Source organism: Solanum dulcamara, chromosome 5 (assembly GCF_947179165.1).
Source record: "Solanum dulcamara chromosome 5, daSolDulc1.2, whole genome shotgun sequence".
NCBI classification, from domain to species: Eukaryota; Viridiplantae; Streptophyta; class Magnoliopsida; order Solanales; family Solanaceae; genus Solanum; species Solanum dulcamara.
Window position 1 is genome coordinate 28,446,762 of NC_077241.1, and position 21,702 is coordinate 28,468,463.

Genomic DNA, 21,702 nt, shown 5'->3' on the forward strand with positions numbered 1-21,702 from the left:
TAGTCTGTCCTTCGGTCTGAGGGTACAATGGTGTATGAAGACCTATATGTCTTCCCAATCTCTTCTTAGACTGATCTTCAATAGTTAACTGTAACTCGGGCTCCTTCGTCTGAGACAATAGCTATGGGAACTCCATAAATTCTCATCACCCTCTTGACCTATAATTTTACACAATCTCGACTGGAAAGGTAGTCCTTGATTGAAGGAACATGGGATGATATTGTTAATCTGCGGATAATATTCCATATAGAATTATCTGTCTAGGGAGTGCAAAGTGAGTCTTGTAGCCAAGGTCGTATTGTGGATTCTTCGACCTCATATATTACTTCTTGCCTTCTTTAGATGACATCAATTGGTACCCTCACCTTTTGGGTTTTGCTTTTTGCCCATTAGAGTTGGCTACCAAGTTGTGCTGAAGTCCCCTCACACAATGACCTATATAGCTATTCTGTGGTTTACCCTATCATTAACTGGTATTATGTTGAAGAACTTTGGCATATAAGTATGCCATATGTTAGTAATTAGCTAATCTTGCTTGTTTTACTTAATCTCTTTTACAATTCTATTATCGTAACTTATAACACTCTAGGTACATAATCCCATATTGTTGCTTCGCTGCTAGTTTGGATTCTCCCATCTCATGCGATCATAACAGCACTAACGCACCAGATCCCATCAGAATTCCGAAGTTAAACGTGCTTAGGCGAGAGTAGTACTAGGACGGGTGACCCTCTAAGAAGTCTTCGCGTCACATTCCATTGCCATCCTTGCAATAATGTATGAAGGCACTCATCTTAGCCCAAGATTTACATTAGCGACTTCTCGCTAGTCTTCATATTTCACCTTGCCCTCTCTTTTTCTCTCTTACAACCGGTATCGGGGTAGATCTTTAATTCAACCATGAATGTGTCCTTTTTGGCCATTTGATTTAACTTCTCTTCGTATTCCTCTGTAACGTCTCCAAAACATCATAACTCCTTTTCATCATGTACTCCTCCACTTGGTCTTATACTATATATAACTATTCTTAGGTTGCACAACTATTCTTATACCATTGGTATGAGGTAAACACAGTCTTTTCATCTCTCGGCCTGTCTTGCTTTACATATTGACTTCACACTAGGACTTCCTCGTGCTAACGTTATTTTATTCTACTTCTTTCTTTTCTTCCTTTACGTACTCCTTGGTCTCCTCATTTCCTATCATAGGAGATTTTCTATTCACCTTGCTACTTATACGTCCCGATATCAGCTACCAATGACACTATTGCCATATCTTAATCTTTACTCAAACATGGCCCTACTACCCTTTTCGCAGACCTTAGTTTGCTTAGTCCTACTCTCTTATTGTATTCACCCCTTTTTTTAGGCACCCATGATTCTTCGCACGGTCTCAGATACCACGGTTTCTATCTATTTATTATTGGCCTTGAGCTCTTGCTAACTCATGCCAGTATGGGATCTCGCTTGAAATTTAAGCGGTCCTATCTATATGTGACAGTGTCAGTTGACTTCCTCTCATGCTTGTATTTCTCTTGTCCACTTCCCCCTTTTAGGGTGTACCCATGTCATCCTCTGTTTATTTTCAATTGTTCATATGCATATGATACTGTTCCAACACATTTCACATACTGCACCATGTCTATACCTTCTTTTAACTCATCTATACTTTAGGTTGCCCCTGTAAGAAACCTTAATATAACCATGGGGTGCTCAGAATTCTCAATAACTAGTACCCAATCTAGTCCAAGTATTGGTACTCGAGTCATATAACTAATGTAGTACTTTAGCCAAAGCCATATTTCATTCATCCCAATTAGTACGTCACTAGTGTTTATAATCGTGTTTGATTCTCCATTCGGGGCACTTATAATCTGATGACACGTGTCTCATATTTTGTTTATCACTTTTTTTTCAATAGACACCACTTGTTCCTTTGATAATTTCATAATGCCTCAGTTTTTTTGTAATTTCTATTCCCTATCTTCGAGGGATCCCACTATTTTCCAAAGTGGAGGTACATATACACAATACCCTTCTCTACTTCATGAGCTTTCATCCTGATCGTTACCGTGGATAAGATCTCTCAAGATATGTTACAACCGTATATCTCATTCTCTTTCTATATCCAAAAAATAAATTCGGCAGAGTTTCCTCTATATTCCTTACTATCCCAAACCTGCACTTAGGAAATACCAATAATGCCTCATAGGGCCAACATATATTTATTCATATCACAACCACATAGGGCTTTCAATATCAATAACCGTCTGAAAATAATGGACTTACCTCAGGTGTCCAACTCAAACAGTATTTGTTACACTTTTCTGCCTACTTTCCTTTCAATTTTCAATTTTACATTTCAAGCTCACTACCTTACTCAACATATCTCTTTCATACCTTTTCTTACCTGCGTGCTTTGTCACTCCCAACATTGTCAATTACTTTCTTCAGTTGATGCCGTCCTTCTGTTCCAATCCAAGGTTAGTTTAAGGAGTTCTTCCTATGACTTGGATCTATCGCACAATCTTAGATGTAAAATAAAGGTAACATCCTAAATGTCATGTATCCTCACCATTGACTAAGCTGACTCAGAAGAAAGTTATGTTTTAATGGTCTGATGCTTGTGAGAAAGGTTTTCAAGAGTTGAAAGTTAGATTGACTACTGCTCTAGAACTATCCCTACCCGAAGGAATGGATGGTTTTATAATCTATTGTGATGCTTCCAGAGTTGGGTTGGGATATGTATTAATGCAAAAAGGTAAGGTCATTGCCTATGCCTCCAGACAGCTTAAGACTCATGAGAGGAACTACCCCACTCATGACCTTGAGTTGGAAGTTGTGGTATTTGCTCTTAAGATCTAGCGTCACTATATTTATGGTGTACATGTGGATGTGTTCACAGACCATAAGAGCTTACAGTATGTATTCAGCTAGAAGGAGCTGAATTTGAGGCAGAAGAGATGGCTAGAGTTGCTCAAGGATTATGACATGAGCATTCTCTACCACCTAGGTAAAGCAAACGTAGTTGTTGATGCTCTTAGCAGATTATCTATGGGGAGTAAGAACCATGTGGAAGAGGAATAGAAGGAGTAAGAAAAGGAAGTTCATAGACTTGCACATATGGGAGTTCAACTTATTGACTCTAGTGAGGATGGTATAATAGTTCGAAATGGAGCTGAATTATCTCTAGTTGAAGAGGTGAAAGGAAATCAAGATCAGGATCCCATTCTTCTTCAACTGAAGGATGAGGTTCATAAGCAGAAGGTAATGGTTTTTACCAAAGGAGGAGATGAAGTGCTGAGATATCAAGGGAGATTATGTGTTTCAAGTATTGATGGTATTCGAGAGAGAATCATAGACGAAGCCCATAATTCCAGGTATTCCATCCACCCAGGTTTAACAAAGATGTACCACGACTTGAGAGAAGTATACTAGTGGAGTGGAATGAAGAGAGATATAGCAGATTTTATGTCCAAGTGCCTGAACTACTAACAAGTTAAAGTTGAGCACCAAAGGCCTTGTGGAGTGGCTCAGAATATACAGATCCCGGAATGAAAGTGGGAAATGATCAATATAGACTTCATTACTGGTTTACCACGAACCGACAAGTAACATGACTCTATTTAGGTGATTGTGGATAGGATGACCAAATCAGCTCATTTCTTGCCAATTAAGACTACGAACACTGCAGAGGATTATGCTAAACTGTATCTTAGAGAGATTGTTAAAATGCATGGAGTTCCTTTGTCTATCATCTCTAATAGGGGAGCTCAATTCACTGCTCAGTTTTGGAAGTCATTTTAGAAGGGTTTGGGTTCAAGAGTGAACCTTAGTACTGCTTTTCATCCGCAGACAGACGGCCAGGCAGAGCGTACGATACAGACTTTGGAGGATATGTTAAGAGCCTGTGTCATTGACTTCAAAGGTAATTGGGATGATCATTTATCTCTTATTGAATTTGCATACAATAATAGCTTCCATTCGAGTATTCAAATGACTCCTTATAAAGCTCTGTATGGAAGGAGATGTAGATCACCAATTGGTTGGTTTAAAGTTGGTGAAGCTGAGTTGATTGGACCAGACTTGGTTCACCAAGCTATGGAGAAGGTGAAAACCATCCAAGAGAGATTGAGGACTGCTCGGAGTTGCCATAAATCCTACACTAATGTTAGGAGGAGAGATTTGGAGTTCGAAGTATACGATTGGGTATAATTGAAAGTTTCACCAATGAAAGGTGTGATGAGATTTGGAAAGAAAGGTAAGCTTAGTCCCACTACATTGGTCCTTATCAGATATTGAGAGGGTAGGTAACATAGCCTATGAATTGGAATTGCCCTTAGAATTAGCTTCTATTCATCCCGTGTTTCACATCTCTATGCTTAAGAAGTGTTTGGGAGATCCTTCACTTGTTGTCCCAACTGAGAGCATTGGGGTGAAAGAGAGTTTGAGTTATGAAAAGATTTCAGTTCAGATTCTTGATCGTCAGGTTCGAAAATTAAGAACTAAAGAAGTGGCATCTGTCAAAGTCCTATGGCAAAATTAATTTGCTGAAGAGGCTACATGGAAAGCTGAAGAAGATATGAAGGCTAAATATCCTTATCTATTTGTGCCTTCAGACGATGATGTTCAAGGTAATATTCCTTACTTCTACCTTGGAATCGATGTGTATTCTTGAATTTGAGTCATTGACCATTTGAGTATCGAAGTTTTTGAGAAATTGATGTATTGATGATATTCGTTCTTGATGTCTCCTATTTTCATATTCATTCGAGGACGAATGATCCCAAGGAGGAAATATTGTAACACCCCCTAAAACGTTGTATGTCGGTATTTCAATTCTTGATAAAAATGATAATATCTTTGTCTTTTAGGCATAACTTTACATAGATTAATCTAAATTAGGTAATTCAAATTTCTGCATAACCACAACATCATTACCTACAACTTTTATGAAGATCATATTTTAAGATTTGGAGTTTAAGTAGATCAAATAAATTAATCATTGCAAGACATAGTGCTGTGATGGAATGGAGTATTTGTAGAATAAAATTTATATCTCCATGTAGCATACTCCAAATTGGATGATTCTTGAACTAACTGAAACTAGACTTCTATATCTACAATTCTTATGTATACACCAAATCCTAATAAGGAATTTATCTTATTCAAACGTAGCTTTGAAAGTGGATATTCCATTAAAAGAGATCTCATCTCACCTACCATAGAAAGATCTAGAACCATTTGACATCATCAATTACATCAAAATCCTCCATTGAATTTTCAAGATCATCCTTTATAATTAATTTTATTTATTGTTAGGTCCCTCCTCCACACCTATAAATACCCACCTTATTTCCTCATTTTTATTCATCAAGCTTTCTTAAGCAACTCTTCTCTCTATACACTTCTTTACTCATTCTCAAATATAGTTTTAGTTTTAGTAGTATAAAAATACTATTCCGGTGATTCTTATACTCCGGATAGTATACAAAACACTTCGGCAAGAAGAAAAGGCTGGGTCCAAGTTCCAATTCGGAGTAAAGCTTCTGATTTAAGGTATGTAAGGCTTTCATAGCATCGAATTGAGTTCTTCCATGCGCCCAATATTTAAATTCATTATAATTGAGTTATAGTTGAGTTTTATCCAAATCTTGAATTCTAAATGAATTAATTCTTCTTTTATTGAGTTATATATATTTATGAATTAATATTATTATTATTATTGTTATCTCTCATATTATTGGAATTATTGTTCATGGATACTTTCTCATTAATCCTAATTGATTTAATATTCGTGAATATTTTTATACATGTTTTGAGTAACGATGCTGGCTTTTTAATATTTTTATTTATAAAAAGAGTAATATGAATTAATACTATATAAAAATTTTGTTCAGATTTGAAAGAGCAAAAGAGTTGAGTTTAAATGAATTTGAGTAAATGATGTTTTGAGAAAGATATTTTTATGAGATATAAATGATGTTTTTGAAGTATAATGATTGATAAAGAGGTAATGAGATGAGTTTGATGATTTAAATTAAACTCCAATGAGACTAGATGATAAGATTAATATAAGCACATATTTTGGGAGTAGTATTGAGCACCGAGTTGGGTAAGAGTTTAATTGACTCAAACCCCAGAACTACGTAGCCAAAGTAGGATGGAGGCTATGCCTCTTAAGTCTCAAAAAGAGGACTTTGATGAGTGGATCCAAGATAGTGATGTCCTTTACCCTGGCAAGGTATTGGATGAATGTGGCAACGACATCGCTTCATTGTATTATCGCTAGGTCATAAGTGATGATTGTCGATTAGAGAAACTCCCAACTGAGTAATCATTTCTTATTATTATTTTAAATTTGCATTACATATTAATGCTTAGATGATGTTGAGTTCTGAGCTGAGTTTTTCTAAGAGGAATTTCTTTATATATGTCCTTACCTTCCTACCATTTTACATACTTATACATTCCATGTACTGATGTCATTCAACTTGCATCATTTTATGATGCAGATACAGGTGTTAGAGATCCTCAATAGGCGCATTATTGAAGATCATTATTTTTCATCTATTTGGTGAGTCTTTGTATTCGGAGGAACTCTCTATCCTTTTATTATTTTTGAGTATTATGTTTCTTTTAAGGTAGCCATGGATATGTCATTGGCACCATCTAAGAGTATTAGAGGCTTCATAGACAGAGTTTGATGATGTAATCGGAGTAGTTCTCCTTAGAAACTACTTCTTCTAAGAATTATCTATTTTTTCTTTGATGTTGATAATGACAAGCCCACATTAGTATTCTTAAGTCTTCTGCTGATGAAAAAATGAGTAATGAGACCAAGTGGTTCTCTCAGAAGCTAGAGATGGCTTTTGAGTGTCGGCCACACCTAGGGTACCCTCTCGGGGCGTGACAAACTTGATATCAGAGCATAGAGTTCAAGAGTTCTAGGGTGTCTATAAAGTCGTGTCTAGTAGAGTCTTGCTTATGGGCATGTCGTGCACCACACTTATAATCAGGAGTCTATAGGACATTAAGAATTATTTCACTTCTTTCATAATCTTAGTTTGTGCGATAGAGTTTAACTCTATAAAAACTTCCTTTCTAATTCGTGCGTTTACACATTTTAGACATGCCTCTTAAATGTTCAACCAGTCAGAGGAACGCTGCCAGTACTGAGGTTTCACAGTCAAAGATGCCTCCACAGAAAACTAGGGGTCGATCTGCAAGGTCTACTCAGGTACCCCAAATACCTACTGTTCAGACCACTCCTTCTTCAGAGGAAGATTTTCGAGGAGCGATTGCTATGCTCACCTAGTTGGTGGCTGCTCAAAATGGTAGCCAGAGTTCACCAACTCCTAGCTCTAGTTATCAAGAGCCATCTGCTGCGACGAGGATTAGAGATTTTCTAAGAATGAATCCACCGGTCTTCACGGGTTCCAAGGTTGATGAAGACCCCCAAAATTTCATTGATGAGATATGGAAGATACTAAAAACGATGCATGCTACAGAGATTGAGGGGGTTGAGTTGGTGTCTTATCAGCTCAAGGATGTGGCAAATATCTAGTATAACCAATAGGAAGAAAGTAGAGGTGAGGATGCGGAGCCTCCTCCTTGGAATGAGTTTGAAAGAGCATTTCTTGATAACTTTTTTCCCCAAGAGCTACGTGAAGCAAAAATTGAGGAGTTTGTGAACCTCAAGAAGGAGAGTATGACTGTGAAAGAGCATAGTTTGAAGTTTATTCAGTTGTCCAAATATGCCCAGAAATGATTCCTCATGTGAGGTTTAAGATGAGGAAGTTTGTCTCTGGCCTAGGCAAACATGTCAAGAAAGATGTAAGGCAATGCTAATGATTTTTGATATGGATTTTTCTAGATTGATGGTGTATGCTTAGCAGGTTGAGGATGACAAGAAAAAAGACTGAGAGGAACACCTAAGCAAGAAGGCTAAGTCTGTTGTGCATGAGAACGAGCAAAAGCAAGAGAAGGGTAACAAGTCCTTTTTTCAGAAGAGGTCTTCTAATTATGTACCTTCCTCAACAAATGCTTTTACACCTAATACCAGGTATGATCAGAGGTCGCTGAGTCACCAAAACTTCCAAGCTAAGGGTTTTCATTCCCAATTAAGTGTGGCTCAAGGTTCTAGAGGGAAACCACCAAATGCTAGATGTGGGAAGCTCCATTTGGGAGAGTGTCATGTGGGCACCAATGCTTGCTACGGATATGGAAAGACATGTCACTTCCAGAATGAGTGTTCTTTAAAGAGACAGGGAGATGGAAGTAATAAAGCTCAGTTTTTTTTTGCAACTCCACAAAATAGAGGTAATCATAAAGGTGCAACTTCAAGTGCAGGTGGGGGAACCAACCGTCTGTATGATATGGGTAGTCTCCAAGACCAAGAGAATGCACCCGATTTTGTTGCTGGTATGCTCCGAGTCCTTTCTTTTGATATGTATGCATTACTTGATCTAGGTGCTACGTTATCTTTTGTGACTCCTTACTTGGCTAGAAAATTTGAGACCCTTCTTGAGTGTCTTCTTGAGCCTTTCAGCGTGTCTACTTCTATTGGTAAGTCTATCTTAGCTGAGAAGGTCTATAGAAATTATACTGTGTCAATCTATCACAAGGATATCATGGCTGAGTTAGTTGAGTTGGACATGGTGGATTTTGATGTGATTCTTGGCATGGACTGGCTTTATGCTTATTATACTTCAGTTGATTGTAGAACTCGAATTATCATGTTTCAATTTCTACATGAGCCTATCTTAGAGTGAAAGGGGAGTTCTGTAGTGCCTAGGGGTAAATTTATTTCCTACCTTAAGGCCAGAAAATTAATCTCCAAGGGATGTATATATCATATAGTTTGAGTCAAAAATATTAATGATCAGGCTCTATCTCTTGAGTCAGTTCCCATTGTGAATGAGTTTCCTGAAGTCTTTCCTGAATATCTACCCGGAATCCCTCCTGATAAAGAGATAGACTTTGGTATTGATGTCCTTCCTGATACACAACCTATCTCTATTCCTCCTTATAGGATGGATCCTGCTGAGTTGAAAGAGTTGAAAGAGTTGAAAGAACAACTGAAAGACCTCCTAGATAAGGGGTTTATTAGGCCAAGTGTCTTACCTTAGGGCACTCCTGTCTTATTCGTGCAAAAGAAAGATGGGTCCCTTAGAATGTGCATTGATTACCAACAACTAAACAAGGTCACCATAAAGAACAGGTATCCTCTCCCCAGAATAGATGATTTATTTGACCAACTTTAGGGTACCACATGCTTCTTTAAGATAGACCTCAGATCAGGCTATCACTAGTTGAAAGTGAGAGAATATAACATCCCAGAGATGGCTTTCCAAACTCGCTATGGTCATTTTGAATTTCTTGTTATGTCTTTTGAATTGACAAATGCTCCTGCAGCTTTTATTGACCTCATGAATCGGGTATTCAATCCATACTTGGATACATTTATAATTATCTTCATCGATGATATTTTGGTCTACTCTAGAAGTAAGAGTGAGCATGCTAATCACCTTAGGATTGTCCTTCAAACTCTTAAAGAGAGGGAGTTGTACGCTAAGTTTTCAAAGTGTGAGTTTTGGCTTGAGTCTATAGCATTCCTAGGCCATATTATATCTGGTGATGGAATTCAAGTTGATACTCAAAAGATTAAGGAAATTAAGAATTGGCCCAGACCCACCTCTCCAACCAACATAAAGAGTTTTTTAGGTTTGGCTGGTTACTACAGGAGGTTTGTTGAGGGATTTTCATCCATATCCTCACCATTGACTAAGTTGACTCAGAAGAAAGCTAAGTTTCAATGGTCTAATGCTTGTGAGAAAAGTTTTCAAGAGTTGAAAGCTAGATTGACTACTGCTCCAGTACTATCCCTACCAGAAGGAACGGATGGTTTTGTAATCAATTATGATGCTTTTAGAGTTAGGTTGGGATGTGTATTGATACAGAAAGGTAAGTTCTTGCCTATGCCTCCAGACAGATTAAGACTCATGAGAGGAAATACCCCACTCATGATCTTGAGTTGGCAACTGTGGTATTTGCTCTTAAGATCTAGCGTCACTATCTTTATGGTGTATATGTGGATGTGTTCACAGATCATAAGAGCTTACAGTATGTATTCAGCTAGAAGGAGCTGAATTTGAGGCAGAAGAGATAGCTAGAGTTGCTCAAGGATTATGACATGAGCATTCTCTACCAGCTAGGTAAAGCAAACGTAGTTGCTGATGCTCTTAGCAGGTTATCTATGGGGAGTACGACCCATATGAAAAGGAAAAAAAGGAGTTGGCAAAGGAAGTGCATGGACTTGCCCTATTTGGGAGTTCAACTTATTGACTCTAGTGAGGGTGGTACAATAGTCCAAAATAGAGCTGAATCATCTCTTGTTGAAGAGGTGAAAGAAAAGCAAGATCAGGATCCCATTCTTCTTCAACTGAAGGATGAGGTTCACAGGTAGAAGGTAATGGATTTTACCAAAGTAGGAGATGAAGTATTGAGATATCAAGGGAGATTATGTGTTCCAAGTGTTGATAGTATTCGAGAGAGAATCATGGAAGAAGCCCATAATTCCAAGTATTCCATCCACCCAGGTTCAACAAAGATGTACCACGACTTGTTTGAAGTATACTGGTAGAGTAGAATGAAGAGAGATATAGCAGATTTTGTGTCCAAGTGCCCGAACTGCCAACAAGTTAAAGTTGAGCACCAAAGGCCTTGTGGAGTGGCTCAAAATATAGAGATCCCAAAATAGAAGTGGGAAATGATCAATATGGACTTCATTACCGGTTTACCACGAACCCACAAATAACATGACTCTATTTGGGTGATTGTGGATAGGATGACCAAATCGGCTCATTTCTTGCCAGTTAAGACTACAAACACTATAGAAGATTATGCCAAACTATATCTTCGAGAGATTGTTAAACTGCATGGAGTTATTTTGTCTATCATCTCTGATTGGGGAGCTCAATTTACTGCTAAGTTTTGGAAGTCATTTCAGAAAGGTTTGGGTTCAAGAGTGAAGCTTAGTACTGTTTTTCATCTGCCACAAATAGCCAGGTAGAGCGTATGATACCGACTTTGGAGGATATGTTAAGAGCCTGTGTCATTGACTTCAAAGGTAATTGGGATGATCATTTATCTCTTATTGAATTTGCATACAATAATAGCTTCCATTCGAGTATTCAAATGACTCCTTATGAAGCTCTATATGGAAGGAGATGTAGATCACCAATTGGTTAATTTAAAGTTAGTGAAGCTGAGTTGATTAGACCAGACTTGGTTCACCAAGCTATGGAGAAGGTGAAAACCATCCAAGAGAGGTTGAGAACTGCTCAGAGTCGCCATAAATCCTACACTGATGTTAGGAAGAGAGATTTGGAATTCGAAGTGTACGATTGGGTATACTTGAAAGTTTCACCCATGAAAGGTGTGATGAGATTTGGAAAGAAAGGGAAGCTTAGTCCCCTCTACATTGGTCCTTATCAGATATTGAGGAGGGTAGGTAATGTAGCCTATGAATTGGAATTGCCTCCAGAATTAACTTCTATTCATCCCATGTTTCACATCTCTATGCTTAAAAAGTGTTTGGGAGATCCTTCACTTGTTGTCCCAACTGAGAGCATTAGGGTAAAAAAGAGTTTGAGTTATGAAGAAATTCCAGTTCAAATTCTTGATCGTTAGGTTCGCAAATTAAGAACTAACGAAGTGACATCTGTCAAAGTCCTATGGCGAAATTAATTTGTTGAAGAGGCTACATGGAAAGATGAAGAAGATATGAAGGCTAGATATCCTTATCTATTTGTGCCTTCCGACGATGATGTTCAAGGTAATATTCCTTACTTCTACGTTGGAGTCGATGTGTATTCTTGAATTTGAGTCATTGACCATTTGAGTATCGGAGTTTTTGAGAAATTGATGTATTGATGATATTTATTCTTGATGTCTCGTATTTTCATCTTTATTCGAGGACAAATGATCCCAAGGGGGAAATATTGTAACACCCCCTAAAACGTTGTATGTCGGTATTTCAATTCTCGATGAAAATTATAATATTTTTGTATTTTGGGCATAACTTTACATATATTATTCCAAATTAGGTGATTCAAATTTTTGCATAACCAGAACATCATTACCTACAACTTTTATGAAGAACATATCTTAAGATTTGGAGTTTAAGTAGATCAAATAAATTAATCATTGCAAGACATAGTGCTGTGATGGAATGGAGTATTTGTAGAATAAAATTTATATCTCCATGTAGGATGCTCCAAATTGGATGATTCTTGAACTAACTGAAACTAGACTTCTATATCTACAATTATTATGTATACACCAAATCCTAATAAGGAATTTATCTTGTTCAAACGTAGCTTTGAAAATGGATATTCCGTTAAAAGAGATCTCATCTCACCTACCATAGAAAGATCTAGAACCATTTGACATCATCAATGACATCAAAATCCTCCATTGAATTTTCAAGATCATCCTTTATAATTAATTTTATTTATTGTTAGGTCCCTCCTCCACACCTATAAATACCCACCTTATTTCCTCATTTTTATTCATCAAGCTTTCTTAAACAACTCTTCTCTCTATACACTTTTTTATTCATTTTCAAATATAATTTTAGTATTAATAGTATAAAAATACTATTCCGGTGATTCTTATACTCCGGATAGTATACAAAACACTCTGGCAAGAAGAAAATGCTAGGGGTCCAAGTTCCAATTCGGAGTAAAGCTTCCGATTTAAGGTATGTAAGGCTTTCATAGCATCGGATTGAGTTCGTCCATGCGCTCAATATTTAAATTCATTATAATTGAGTTATAGTTGAGTTTTATCCAAATCTTGAATTCTAAATGAATTAATTCTTCTTCTATTGAGTTAGATATATTTATATATTAATATTATTATTATTGTTATCTCTCATATTATTGGAATTATTGTTCATGGCTACTTTTCCATTAATCCTAATTGATTTGATGCTCATGAATATTTTTACACATGTTTTGAGTAAAGATGTTGGCTTTTTAATATTTTTATTGATAAAAAGAGTGATATGAATTAATACTATATATGTATTTTATTGAGTTTTGAAAGAGAAAAAGAGTTGAGTTTAAATGAATTTGAGTAAATGATGTTTTGAGAAAGATGTTTTTATGAGATATAAATGATGTTTTTGAAGTATAATAATTGATAAAGAGGTAATGAGATGAGTTTGATGATTTAAATTAAAGTCCAATGAGACTAGATGATGAGATTAATATGAGCACATATTTTGGGAGTAGTATTGAGCTCCGAGTTGGGTCAGAGTTTAATTGATTCAAACCCCAGAACTACGTAGCCAGCGTAGGATGGAGGCTATGCCTCTTAAGTCCCAAAGAGAGGACTTTGATGAGTAGATCCAAGATAGTGATGTCCTTTACCTTAGCATGGTATTGGATGAATGTGGCAACGATATCGCTTCGTTGTATCATCGCTAGCTCATAAGTGATGGTTGTTGGTTAGATAAACTCCCAACTGAGTAAGCATTTCTTATTATTATTTTAAATTTGCATTACATATTAATGCTTAGATGATGTTGAGTTCTGAGCTGAGTTTTTCTGAGAGGAATTTCTTGATATATGTCCTTACCTTCCTACCATTTTACATACTCGTACATTTCACGTACTAACGTCATTCGACCTGCATCATTTTATGATGCAGATACAAGTGTTAGAGATCCTCAACAGGCGCATTATTGAAGATCATTATTTTTCATCTATTTGGTGAGTCCTTCTTGTATTCGGAGGAACTCTCTATCCTTTTATTATTTTTGAGTATTATGTTTCTTTTAAGGTAGCCATGGACATGTCATTGGCACCATCTAAGAGTATTAGAGGCTTCATAGACAGAGTTTGATGATGTAATCGGAGAAGTTCTCCTTAGAAACTACTTCTTCTAAGAATTATCTATTTTTTCTTTGATGTTGATGATAACAAGCCCACATTAGTATTCTTAAGTCTTCCGCTGATTAAAAAATGAGTAATGAGACCAAGTGGTTCTCTCGGAAGCCAGAGATGGTTTCTGAGTGCCGGCCACACCTAGGGTACCCTCTCGGGGCCTGACAAACTTGTCCCCTGTTTAAGTTATAGTATATCAACAAGCAGAATAGCATATAAGCGGGCAAGGCTTATCATAGGCACCACTATACATACATGCATATACAACCCATACACAACCCACGTACATGTCCACAGACCTCTAAGAGTAAGAACAGTAACATAAGGCAGGATAGGACCCCCGCCGTACGCGTGAACAAATAAATATATACATCAAAGGTTAATACCAAAACTAGGCTCCGACACAATGGAGCGCTTATGAACTGCTGAGTGAAACTCCTACGCTGACAGATCCCCAAAGTGTGTATCTATACCTGCGGGCATGAACGCAGCCCCCCCTCCCCCCCGAGAAAAGAGGCTCAGTACAACATATGTACTGTGTATGTAAAGCATAGATATCATAAGGAAATTACAGTTGGTGTAGGGATGCAGGAGGAAAGTATAACATTTAACCATTTACCATACTCGCATCGTATAAAAGAAAGTCATACATATTATCATCACTTACACTGCCCGGCCTATTTTTGGGACTCGGTGTACCATCTACATTATTTTGTCATCATATGCACATATATATTATTAGTGCTGTTGAACATACAACCCGATCTATGCATATAGTAAGTACATGCCAAGGAACGTACGGCCCAATCCGCACATCGTATAATAATGCAGAGGAACGACGGCCCAATCCACATATCATATAATAATGCCGAGGAATGTTCGGAATGATCCATATATCATATAGTAATGCCGAGAAATGTTCGATCTGATCTACATATCATATAATAATGTCGAGGAACGTTCGGTCTAATTCACATATCATATTATATCATTACATACATATACCATACCCGGCCCTTCATGGGACTCGGTGTCATCACATTATCATATACCGTACCCGGCCCTTAATGGGGCTAGGTGTCATCATATCATCATATACTGTACCCGACCCTCTATGGGACTTGATGTAATCATATCATCATATACTGTACCCGGCTCTTTATGGTACTTGGTGTCATAATCATCATATACCGTACCCGTCCCTCTATGGGACTAGATGTCATATGTATTACAGTATACATGAATCAAGTAGTGAGTAACCATATACAATTTAAACCATTATCAGAGACTCGACAATGTAAGAAGATTAAGCTATCATCCGAGGACTAGAATAGTAGTGTAGCCATCTTGAGTGCCTTCTAAATGCCATTGAGGCCTATTCACTTAGGATCTCAGGGACCCTATACATGTACTAAAGTAATACTAATAGTTCATAGAATTAGGGATACCCATCGTCACATAGTCCTTAGGACTAGGAGCTTATGCATCCAGTACTTCTCAACCTATGGAGTTCAAGGAAAGTAGATCAACTTACTACAAGAGTTTGACATTCAGAAGTGAATAAGAGATACGGATTACATTTAGGACTTAAAAGTGGAGTTACCCTAGAGCTCATATCACTTTTTACTTACAATTAGGACAAGCCAAAGGAAGAGAAAGAATAAGCTTTACCTAGTCTCTACCTTTCCTCAAGGAGTCATCAATACATATATTGTACCCGGCCCGTCATGGGCTCTGTATCATAACCTTATTATTGCATTACCTTGCCATCATAGAACCACACTTATTTCAAATACATATCAAGAGGAAAAAAGGGTAACTCTACGTACTTATGCCAAAACATGCCAAGAGAAAGGAGATAACTTCACACTTGAGAGGCAATAACTCAACTAGTATAGGAATTCTACCATCGAGAAGTGAATAAGACTTATGAGTCATACTTGGGGTTATAATAATGGAATTATCCCCACATTTCCTATATCAATCACTTAAGGCTAAGACATGCCAAGAGAAAGAAAGGTAAGCTTCACATACCTTTTTGGGGATTAATTGAAATACGGCTTTCCTTGATACCTCCGTAACCTATTGGACATGAAAGTAATACTAATATTAATAGCCTTTCACTTTCCAATATCCCACTCTACAACCAAGTACTAATAGGAGTCATTTCCTTATCTATTACCCTCGACTAGTTTGTTACTAGTTCCGATGCTACCGAAAATCGGGCAACATTTCCCTGTAACTTCAACATCCCCGAGGTTTCAACTCGGCCACAGTGTCAACAACTATAACAAAAACAAAAAATATAAGCATATATACAAGTAAACCACCTCAATATTACACAATACAACTCCAAACAACTAGCTCAAAACTACGATACGAAAATAGAGTTTTTAACCTTTATTTCATAAAATCTTTAACAATACGAAACGAGGGTCGTGTGGATACAACTAGAAGTACACACTCCCCTTTTAGAACACTTTCTATCCATGAAACATGCCATAAAACTAGCTACAACCGCAACACCACAATCACAACACACTACTCGACTTCAATTTAATGCTAGCCACTTTAATTTAGTTTATTTCTAATGTCAAGCATCCTTATGCAATTTTTCTACTTCTAGCCTCATTTAGGACATGTAATATACCCCATAAAAACATCATAAACTTCAATTTGAAAGGGAAAGTCTTACCTTGTATGAAACTCGCCAAAATATGCCTTGGAAGCTCTTCTAGCGTGACTGAAACTTTATGGCTATTTATTGTCCATTTGGGGATGCTCCAAACCATAAATTGACATTAATAAAACCTTCATACCTTCAGGGTATACCCTATATAATTAATTTATGGAACGAAATCGGAGAACTTACCTTTTTCTCCTTCTAAAACAGTAGCTCTTTCTTCTCTCTAGCTTAAGTTCCTCTTCTCTTCTTTTTGTTTTCCTAGACTATTCTTGGATGAATATGAGACTTATTGGATAAATATGAACTTAAAGTTATAAATTATATATATATATATAGGTCACTTTAGGAGGTGACACATCTTAATCCCTAAGTGGTGACATGTGTCAAGCCCTCATAGGGCCACCGCACCACCTTCTCCACTTAGGGGATACCACGTGACAAGTAGGGCCCATCCCCTTACTGCAGCTGCTACCACGTGGCACTCTCCCATGCTGCCATGTGTCGCTCTCTTTTTCTCCTCGTGGATTCGTAATCTCATCTTGCTTTATGAACCTATGTAATCCTTGCTACGTAAGTTTGGTATGTACTCAAGTAGTTTAAGTATGTAAGATTTCCAAGTGGGTAGCTTACGTAAATAAGTCGTGTCCTACGACTTATCATTCGGTCTCCAACTTTTTTTGTATTCTTATAACTTTATTTCCAATCTTCTCTACTATGGGGTATCGCATTCTCCTTTTCTTAGAGTTATTTGATAGAGTTATAGATTATCTGGCTCACATGGCAACTTTTAAGAAGCTTAAGAGTTCTTAAGAAGTCTTAATAAGCTTTTAGAATCTTTAAGAAACTTTGGGAAACCTTAAGAAACTTAAGAGGCTTACGATCCTTCCATGAAACTTAAGAGCCTTTCAAGAGACTTAAGAACGCATTTCAAGGTACAAAAGTATGGGGTGTAACATATGACATATGCCAAATAAATATAAGGGGATCAAAAGCTTATGGAGAGGAATGTGAGGGAGTCCAAGAGGGCTCGATTTGAAGGTGAATTTTCTCAATCAAAATTCGATGGTGGTAATGGCAATTTTCAACAAGGCCAAAAGTATCAAGGCCAAGGTTCTTTACAAGCTTCAAGAAAAAGATTTGACAAAGATAGGGTGCCCAACCCTAAGTCACAATATAGTGGTGTTAGTGGATCTACTCTCTCCAAGTGTTTCAAGTGTGGGAAAAACTATGAAGGCAAATGTTTGTTTGGTACTGGTGCTTGTTTTGGAAGTGGTAAAATGTGGCACAAGGTCTCTGAATGCCCCAATTTTGCAAACAAGGGAGGAGAAGGGCATCCTCAAGGTCAAGTTACTCAAGGTGGACAAGTTCAAAAATATGGTGGCCTACGCTACAATAGGTTCTAGGCACTCCAAGCTAGACAAGATGTTGAGGAGTCTCCCAATATAGTTACAGATATGTTGCGGGTATTTGACTTTGATGTTTATGCTTTACTTGATCCATGTTCCACATTTTGTTTTTTTGCTCCTTACCTTGCTATAAGATTTGATATATGTCCCAAAATCTTGCTAGAGCCTTTTTCGGTTTATACACCCGTTGGTTATTCAGTTCTAGCCACGAGAATCTATAGAAACTACCCCGTGTTAGTCATGCATAAAATAATCACGTGTGATCTTATTGAACTTGACATGACCGATTTTGATGTCATTCTTGGCATAGATTGGCTACATGCTTCTTATGCATTTATTGATTGTAGAACCCATATGGTCAAATTCTAATTTCCTAATGAGTTGGTTATTGAGTAGAATGGTAGTGATTTGGTATTTAGGGGTCAGTTCATATCATACCTAAAGGACTGAAAAATAATTTCTAAGGGATGTATTTATTTGTCACACCCCAAGATAGACCCTAGAAGTATGACACAACAATTAGAAACCCAAAGGATCCCAATCAAACCTCTTAGCATACATTGCTTAGTTGTTGTACTGATCCCTTGACATATATATTTGTTTCATTTATTCAGGGGTACGGCGAGGACCCTATCCCACCACATGTGATCATTGTACTCTTAGAGGTCTGTGAACGTGTATGTAGGTTGTATATGTATGTGTGTACAGTTGCTTTGATATGTTATGATGGCCTTATCGGCTTATATGTTATCGTGCATGTTGATTCCTTATAACACAAATAGGAGAAAAAGTTACTTACAGTTTGCAAGAGAACACGCGAGTGTTTAGTTTGGGCACCTATCACGGCCTATAGGGTTGGGTCGTGACAAGTACAATGTAAAAAAAAGTCTTGTCCTCGATGAATGATGACTTACCAAACAACTATAGATATAACAAGCTCTAGGCACAAAGTCTCATCCTCGATGAATGAGGACTCACCAAACAACTCTAGATATAACAATGTAGGCAAAAGTATGTGTTAGTACATAGAAGGTACTAAGTATATGAGATATGCATGGATAATAAAATAATACATAGCAATATGGGCATATGATGCATGACCAATGTGATGAAAGATAGATGAGACTTAAAAGCATCTGAAATCATGGTGAAACATGCGGTCAATGCATCGTAAAACTTCATAGTAAAACTTTCATCGTTCATATAACTTGTGTGGAATAAGACCTTTAACCAACATCTAAGACCATGCAAGCTATAACATGGAATCCGATGTAACTCCTCCATCGAGAAGAGAGAGGCTACTTGCCAATAGACTCCGTGAGAACATCTTTAACATCATGAGCTATATGTGGATCCACTAGCTAGGCCATAAAGGCAATCTATGGGGGCAACATAGTTTGGGACTTTATGTTGCTACTAGGATTCCCTTGGGTAACAAACCTTTTGTTACCAGAACGAATCCAACCTAAAAGTCCTCTCAATGCTTAGTCAATATCCCAATGGAATTCATTAAAACATTAATACATCATCAATAGCATCATCATGAAAATAGTCACTAAGAGTAGCTCCTTAACTTAGTTGATTCATAAGAGTCCATAAACATTAGTGAGAATCGTACTTATAACCCTTTAATCATGATTGTGTGAGAATTGTCCATATCACACCATAGTAACCTTTTGAAACATCATTATAACTTTAATCAATCATTCATAAGTTTCAACTTCTTTCATAAAAAAATTTCTTTAAAAATCAATGAAATTCATCATCAAAATTTATGAAAATCATCATTGAATATAGTTTATGCATGGGCACTTGTAAAACAACTTGAAATCCTTCAAACAATATAGAATCATACTTACAATAAACATTGAATACAAGTAAAAACGTAATTAAAAGAGCCCAATGCAATATCATCAAACTAGGGTTGGAAAGCAATTGAAATTGAGAAGATTTTAAGGAAAAATCTTGGGACTTCATGGATGAACGAAATCCATGAATGAAATCCTATATAACTTGGTAAATTTAACTCTAAAATTGGAGAAGAGACTCGAATTCTTGAAATCCTAGCTTTGGCTTATTGGAGAAGACTTCGAGAGAAGACTCTTGAATGCCTTAGAGAAATTTTAGAGAATGAACAGGAATAGGAAAAAAATTGAAGGGTTGGGGTATTTATAGGTTCTGAACTTTTTCCAAAAGTGTTTAAATTCATTGAACTAAAAATGAGAAAAGACAACAATTCCCTTCATTAATTGAACTCGAAAGGCACTACGAATGGGCTTTTATGACCCGTCACTACTTCTATGAGTTATAGAAATGACTCGTCTTGTTGAGTCTGAGAAATTTGAAAACCTGAGTCTCTGAATCATCCCTACAACTCATTCTTATGATTTATCAACATATTTATGGGTCGTAGGACCCATTTGTCCTGTTAACCCTGAAACCCTACAATACCTAGCCTCTGATTTTTTATTATGGGTTGATTTTATAAGTCGTCAAAAGGGCTACGAGTCGTCAACTTGACCGGTAGACCCTCCTTCATACTTAGCCAACCGTCCTTTCTTAGAACCAACCCTATGAGCCACTCCAACAACTCGTAGGGTGCATACTAGTCATAGTTCAATTCATAGACTTGATGACAATCCAATTTTCTTAAAATTTTCCCTCATTTCCATTTTTCAACTTTCGGGATCTTACATTATCATTTAGTGCGTTTAGGGATATAAACTCTTAAGCCCCTACTATTGAGTCGGTTCCCATTTTAAAAGAATTCTCTGATGTGTTTTCTGATGATTTGTTCGGTATTCCTCCCAAAAGGGAAATCGATTTCTGCATAGATCTTCTTTCCGACACCCAACCTATCTCTATCTCTCATTACCGAATGGCCCCAATAGAACTTAAAAAGTTGAAGGAACAATTGAAAGATTTGTTAGACAAGGAATTTATAAGGCCAAGTATTTTGCCATGAGGTCCTCCCGTGTTGTTTGTAACAAAGAAGGATGGGTCACTTCACATGTGCATAGACTACCAACAATTAAATAAGATTACCATAAAGAAAAAGTATCCCATTCCAAGAATAGATGATTTGTTTGATCAACTCCAAGGTGCAAGTTACTTTCCCAAAATTGATCTTCGGTCCGATTCTCATCAATTGAAGGTAAGGGAGTGTGATATTCCTAAGACAGCATTTTGAATAAGGTATGGTCATTTTGAGTTTTTGGTTATGCCATTTGGGTTGACTAATGCTCCCTCTATTTTCATGGACTTGATGAATCAAATTTTGAAACCGTACCTAGATATGTTTGTGGTGGTCTTTATTGATAATATATTGATTTATTCCCAAAATGAAGAGAAGCATATGTCATGACCCAACCCCGTAGGCCGCAACTGGGTCCGATCTGGACCCCCTTATGCCTATCTATCAGCTATACTTAAGTTGAACTGTGTGCAATGTGATACTATACACAAAATCCCCAATGGGTCAAAAACTTTTTTCATCTACTTGTAGCCCATTTCACATGTATCATAACATGAAAGGGCACGTAAGCCGATAAGACTGTCATAACACAAAAATATTTATAGTATGTCGTATGAGCACAACTGAAACAAAATTACAATCAACCCACATACACATGTCTACAGACCTCTAAGAGTAATAA

General features: G+C 37.1%; 1 pseudogene; it reads left to right on the top strand.

Annotated features, from left to right (window-relative positions):
• Nucleotides 1-638: 638 nt before the first annotated feature.
• Nucleotides 639-757, top strand: LOC129890958 (5S ribosomal RNA; annotated as a pseudogene).
• Nucleotides 758-21,702: the final 20,945 nt, after the last annotated feature.